This window comes from Macaca mulatta, chromosome 6 (assembly GCF_049350105.2).
Source record: "Macaca mulatta isolate MMU2019108-1 chromosome 6, T2T-MMU8v2.0, whole genome shotgun sequence".
NCBI lineage: Eukaryota > Metazoa > Chordata > Mammalia > Primates > Cercopithecidae > Macaca > Macaca mulatta.
This window is the reverse complement of record NC_133411.1, coordinates 188,464,151-188,471,169: the sequence shown is the minus strand read 5'-3', so window position 1 is coordinate 188,471,169 and position 7,019 is coordinate 188,464,151. Positions and strand designations below refer to the sequence as shown.

Sequence of the window (7,019 nt, the reverse complement as noted above, 5' to 3'; positions counted from 1 at the left end):
GTTGGTGGGAGCTGGAAGATAAGGTCCACAGGCCAGGAGAGGGCCCCCAGGCTGGGTCGTGTGAGGCAGTGCCCATCTGAGAAGGGAAGCCTGCTGGCCGCAGGGTCCCCGCACCCAGGAGCTAGAGGAGAGGAGGTGGGAGGGAGAGCAGCTGCGCGTCCCTGGGTTTCTTGAGCGAGGACTGGTAAACCCCAGGGGCACGTGTAGCTGTCACAAAAGCATGCACCACCAGTGCTTCCCCCTCCCAGCCGGCGGGAGAGGAATGGACCAGGATGGAGGCGAGCTTGGCAAAGTCTTTCTGGAATCAGCATCCTCCTCCTTCCTCCCAGACTCCAGGCCCCGGGCTCGAGGCACAGTCCATCCCTGTGGAGGACTTCCGTGGATGCTGGTGGGCACAGATGCCAGCCCATCATGTGCTACCCTGGCAAATGCTAGGGAGCCAGGGGCCAGGCATCGTTCTCCCTGATGCCAGGGCACCACTCTGAGGAAAGGGAAGGAAGGACAGGTTGGTCTAAATCTACCTGCAGGGTCTGAGTGACCATACATGGGGCTGGGGGCTGAAATTTTCTGAGAGGGACTGGATTACATTTTCAGAAATTGGAATCAGAAATTGAAACTGAGCTATAAAAACAATGAGTTACATTTTGCACATGTGACTTTTGAGCCGATGATTTGTGTTTGCCACGTTTATACTTGAATGCGAAAGCACCTTGCACAGCACTTGGCATAAAGCCAGTTCCCAGTGATTTCTAGTGAATGCCTTCCTAGCTGTGTACATGGCCTGAGTGCACACTCACACACGATGGAAGCAGTCAGGGAGCGGAGAGGGTGCCCCGCTGGTGCTGTCCTGTTATTTTTATTCGGAAGTCTGTTTGCCTTTTACACATGTTTGATCCTAACATATAAACAATTTTTAGAACCTTCATGTTATGTTACATTCACATTTAATGCTAATTTTTATAACATTAGTGCAAGATGATTGAATTCCTCCCTGGTCAGAAGACCCACGTCTGAATCCTGGATCCCCTATTTGTTAGTTGAAGCCAGCAACTGCACCTCTGAGAGTCGGTGAAAAGGAGGCAATGCCTAGCTCAGGAGGCTGATAGGACGAAGTTGGAGAGGAATGAATGGAAGTCTCTTGGGACCCAGGCCTGCCTGATACTCTCTGGGCAGCTTAAAGTATGTTTTCTGAACATTAAGGGATTAGCACAGAGCAGGCGTGTGTGCAGATGGGGTGAAATATTACTTCCATTCTTCCATGTGTGAGTCCTAAACACACACCACCTCCCCCCTACACAAACAAACCTGCAACACATGCCACACATAACACAGGCACACACACACGCACTGCAGCAACACACACTGCACACACACAGCACAGAGTGGAACACATACACGTGTACCACCTACCACACTACACAATGCAACACATTCCCATGATATGCATGTACCACGTGCACATATATGACCCACATCACCAACAAACACGCGTGCATCATATGTACACATAATTCATCACATGCACACATGACCCACATGAACACACACATATGCCACACTGCATGCATGCATGTCTACACCACACATGATACAGGCACATACAAGGTATATAGACACTGCGTGCATGCACATTTACACCATGCTACATGCACACACCATGCTCACACATACTTGCACACACATCACTAATACACATATTTCCACACATGTCCACGACCTGCATGCACAAATCATATTGTGCACGCACCCCCCATATACTATTAGGTTGGTGCGAAAGTAATCACGGTTTTTGCCATTACTTTCAATAGCAAAAACTGCGATTACTTTTTTGTTTTTTGAGATGGAGTGTCACTCTGTTGCCCAGGCTGGAGTGCAATGGTGTGATCTCGGTTCACTGCAACCTCTGCCTCTGGGGGTCACGTGATTCTACTGCCCCAGTCTCCCCAGTAGTTGGGATTACAGGTGTGTGCCACCATTCCCAGCTAATTTTTGTATTTTTAGTAGAGATGGGGTTTCACCATGTTGGCCAGGCTGGTCTTGAACTCCTGACCTCAGGTGATCTGCACACCTCGGCCTCCCAAAGTGCTGGGATTACAGGCGTGAGCCACCGTGCCCAGACAAAAACTGCGATGACTTTTGCACCAACCTAATGCATGTGCACAGGCAAGTTTGGTAAGCAGGCTTTGCAATAATTAAAGATGACACGAGGTGGCACCATGACACTTTTACTCAGAAATCGTATTTGCCTATTTTTACACAGTTGTGATTATACTCTATATTAGTAGCTCTCTAAGTGTAGCCAAAACTATTTTCATAATAATGGTAAGATGTGATTTGCCTTTTCTCATTCTCATTCTCCCATGAGTATACAGTGGAATTTTCCAGAGACGCCGTGATGTGTGACATTGCAACAGATTGAAGGCAAAAGCAGATCTGAGAATCAGCTCAGACATCTACCTAGAGATTTGCCAGTGGAAAACGACGCAACTCACTACTTTTTCAGAAGATATTGTTGCTTCCCATACAAAAGTATTTATTGTTAACATACAACAATGGGTTTGTTGTTTTTTAATTTAAAAAATTGCGCAATGTGGATTCTTTTTAAAGCTTATTTTTAATTGAAAATGAAATTATTTAATGTGTACAACATGATGTTTTGAAATATGTAGACCTTGTGGAATCATTGCTATTTTAAAATAAGTAAATATTTCAAAATCTCCTCAAATTTAATCTCTATTACAGTAAAATTGATAGATACAATTCACGTAAAGTTCTTTAGGGTCCACAGGAAATTTTCAGAGTATAAAGCTATCCTGAGAAAAAATATTTAACAATCACTCTTCTATATGGAATCACATGTCCATAAATATATTTGAGGTTAATCATTTTCATTTATTTTAAATGTATAAGGAACCAACAAGAAAAGAGAAAAGAAAAGCACTTGGAATCCTATTGCACGGGGACAAGAGACAATCACAACTGGCATTTCCATGTTTTCTCCTAGTTGTGTTTCAGAGCATCCATTTCCAGGTTAGTGTGTTCCGAATATAGGCTCTGTGGCCTACACTCTGAATATGAGCCCTGCATCCTAGGCGCTGGGTATAAGACTTGGGTCCTAGGCTATGGATATGTCTTGTGTCCTAGACTCTGGGTATCAGCCCTGGGTCCTAGGCCCTGGGTATAAGCCATGTGTCCTAGGCTGTGGGTATAAGCCCCGCGTCCTAGGCTCTGGTGATAAGCCTTGGGTCCTAGGCCCTGGATATAAGCCTGGGGTCCTAGGCTCTGGGTATAAGCCCCAGGTCCTAGTCTCTGGGTATAATCCCCGCATTTTAGGCTTTGGGTATAAGCCCTGGGTTCTTGGTCCTGGATATAAGCCCCATATTGTAGGTCACCTACCAGATTGAGAGCCCAGTCAGAGTTCTTTCTCAAGGTGTGTCTAGGACGTCAGAAAACCGAGAGATATGGCCAGACTCTGAGCCCCCCGAAAAGGGTTCCCAGACCTTTTGCGAGAGGGAGGCTTTGCCTGCCCAGAGCCCACCGAGTCTTGGAGTCTTAGAGGGCTGCCCAGCTCCTCAGGTAGGCCTGTCTGCACCTCAGCCTCACCCTGGTCTGGGTATCCACCCCATACAGATATGTTTTTAAAAATTGAGGAATAGCTTTGCACAGTGGCAGTATTGTAGCTGATGAGGTTTATCCAAGGCGCAATTATTGCTAATTGAAAAATTGAGGAATAGTTTAGTAAAACACACAGATCTTAAGTATGTAGTTCAATGGTTTTTTACAAGTATCTGTCTGTAGCCAACACCCCAATCAAGGCAGAAAACATTGCCACCATTGTAGAAAATTCCCCCCAATCCCTTTACAGTCTACTCAACTTCCCTAGTCCCCTAATCCCCAAGCAGCCATTATTCTGATTTGTATTCCAGAAAAGTAGTTTTTCTGGAGCTTTTTTTTTTTTTTTACAGAGTTTCGCTCTTGTTGCCCAGCCTGGAGTACAGTGGTGTGATCTCAGCTCACTGCAACCTCCACTTCCTAGGTTCAATCAATTCTCCTGCCTCAGCCTCCCAAGTAACTGGGATTACAGGCGTGCACCACCACACCTGACTAATTTTTGTATTTTTAGCAGACATGGGATTTCACCATGTTGACCAGGCTGGTCTTGAACTTCTGACCTCAGGTAATCCACCCGCCTCTGCCTCCCAAAGTGCTGGGATTACAGGTGCGAGCCACCATGCCCAGCCTGGTTTTGAATTTAATAAATCTGTATTACATCCTTTGCATGGCTCCTTTAGTTTAAAACACTGTGTTGTTGTTGTTGTTATAGAGATGGGATCTTGATCCATTGCCCAGGCTGCTTTCAAACTCCTGGGCTCAAGTGATCCTCTGCTCTTGGCCTCCCAAGTGTTGGGACTGCCGGTGAGAGCCATTGCACCAGCCAGAGTCGAATTCTGACTCTCGTGAGAGCAGCCACTTGAATATAAAGGCTCAGGAATTCCTCCTCATGTTTGCTGCGGGAGCGCTTGACCTCTGAGTATCAGTTAGCCATTGCCACAGTTATCCTGTGTAACAAACCATCCCCACATCTCAGTGGCAAACAGTAATAATCATTTATTTCTTACTCATGCGTTTGTGAGTTGGCTGGGCAGCCCTGCTTCACATGCCTCTCATCCTCTTCCTGGGACCAGCAGGGCCAGGCTCATCTCGGGCTCATGTCAGGGCCCTGAGAGACGGCACATCTAACCCCACAAGCACCTTTCCAGTTTTGCTGTGTCATGCCTGCTGGCATCCCTTTGGCCAAGTCCAATGTCAAGGGGTGGGAAAGGGAGGCTACGGCGAGGGTGTGAGTGTGGGTGAAAAACTGGGGTGGATCATTCAATCTACGTTACCAGTTTCCTGCCAGTGTAAGTTAAGAGACGGAGCTTCATCGGAATTGAAAGGATGAGGAGAGATTTCTGTTTAACTTAATATGTTGATAAGTTAGGAATTCTTGTTTTTCATATTTCAGCAGCTCAGTACTCTCTTTAAGAGAACCTGTCTGGGGCCAGCTTTTACCGTACAGATCCTGGTCATACATAATCTGTCTCCCATCCAGGCGGCCCTCCAACTGGCATGGTCTGATTTATTGCAGTTTAAAGGTTGCTGAAAAGGATATGTAGTCATTTAAATGAATTTCTTAGATGTGTTTCCCCTCTTCCCCCTGGCCTGGAGTGGATTCAAGGACACAAAATGTATAAACACTTTAATTAATTTAAAAATGCAAAACTGGGCAGGGCACAGTGGCTCATGCCTGCAATCCCAGCATTTTGGGAGGCTGGGGTGGGCGGATCATGAGGTCAGGAGATCGAGACCATCCCGGCTAAAAGAGTGAAACCCCGTCTCTACTAAAAATACAAAAATTAGGTGGGCGTGGTGTTGTGTGCCTATAGTTCCAGCTACTCAGGAGGCTAACGCAGGAGAATGGCGTGAACCTGGGAGGCAGAGGTTGCAGTGAGCCGAGATTGCACCACTGCACTCCAGCCTGGGTGACAGAGCGAGACTCCATCTCAAAAAAAAAAAAAGTAAAACTGGTTTACTAGTCCAATTATTTAGTGAATCAGTCCAGTTGATTATAAATCCCAAATGAAGTTCTTTTCAGAAGTGCGGCAGTTCCGACTGGATCATTTGCTGAAAGCTTTGCTCCTGCCTTGGGAAAGTCACGTCTGCACTGGGAGTGTGAATTTACTCGCTGTTCTCCTGCTGTTGCTCCTGCCCCCGCTGTGACCAATTCCCTACCACACTGAGCTCATTTGAGACTTCAGTTTCATATTTTTAAGACCAGTTTAGTGCATCAACTCGGTCTTTATTTCTCCCTCCAGCACTTACTGTAGTCGATACCTTTTATTTTCTTAGATTCTTTGGGGGGAGTTTATAGGTGGGATGAACCCCTATACGCATGAAAATGTCTTTATTTTGCACCCCCACTTGAAGGCTAGATTGGCTGGGTCTTGGATCCTAGGTTACAAATAGTTTTTTCTTTGGAATGTTAGAGAAATTGCCCTACTATCTTTTAGCATTCAGGATTGATGATAAGTCTGGTGTCAAGCTGATTTTCATTCTATTGTGATAACCTATTCTCTCGGTCAGAAAACTATGAGGATTTTCCTTTTCTCCTTGGTATTCCAAAATTTTGCTGCAATGTGCCTAGATTTCTAAAATTCCACTTTATTTTTTTTTTTTCTGAGACGGAGTCTTGCTTTGTCGTCCAAGCTAGAGTGCAGTGGGGCGATCTCTGCTCGCTGCAGCCTCCGCCTCCCGACTTCAAGTGATTCTCCTGCCTCAGCCTCCCGAGTAGCTGGGATTACAGGCGACCATGCCAGGCTAATTTTTGTATTTTTAGTAGAGAAGGGGTTTTGCCATGTTGGCCAGGCTGGTCTCGAACTCCTGGCCTCAAGTGACTGTCTTGGCCTCCCACTTTATTTTATTTCTTTTCTTTCTTTCTTTTTTTTTTTTTTTTGGAGGCGGAGTCTAGCTCTGTGGCCCAGGCTGGAGTGCAGTGGCACGATCTCGGCTCACTGCAACCTCCGCCTCCCGGGTTCAAGCCATTCTCCTGCCTCAGCCTCCCGAGTAGTTGGGACTACAGGCGCCCACCACCAACCCTGGCTAATTTTTTTGTATTTTTAGTAGAGACGGGGTTTCACTGTGTTAGCCAGGATGGTCTCGATCTCCCGACCTCGTGATCCACCCGCCTCGGCCTCCCAAAGTGCTGGGATTACAGGTGTGAGCCACTGTGCCCGGCCCCTGCTTTATTTTTCATTGAGTCTGCTTGGTATTGAATGGAGCCTATCAACCCGAGAACCGATGGCTTTCTTCAGCTCTGGGACCCCTCTCCCCCCATTATTTCTTTGAGTATTTCTTCACTCCAATTTTATCTGTTCTCTCCTATTGGGACTCCTTTTTTTTTTTTTTTTGAGACGGAGTCTCACGCTGTTGCCCAGGCTGGAGTGCAGTGGCCGGATCTCAGCTCACTGCAAGCTCCGCCT

General features: G+C 46.5%; 1 non-coding gene across 1 annotated transcript; it reads left to right on the top strand.

Moving 5' to 3' along the window:
- The first annotated feature begins 3,654 nt into the window (after nt 1–3,654).
- Nucleotides 3,655–3,797, top strand: LOC114679220 (U4 spliceosomal RNA). The gene has a single exon (XR_003730880.1). It is a non-coding gene; the product is annotated as a U4 spliceosomal RNA (small nuclear RNA).
- The last annotated feature ends 3,222 nt before the right edge of the window (nt 3,798–7,019 follow it).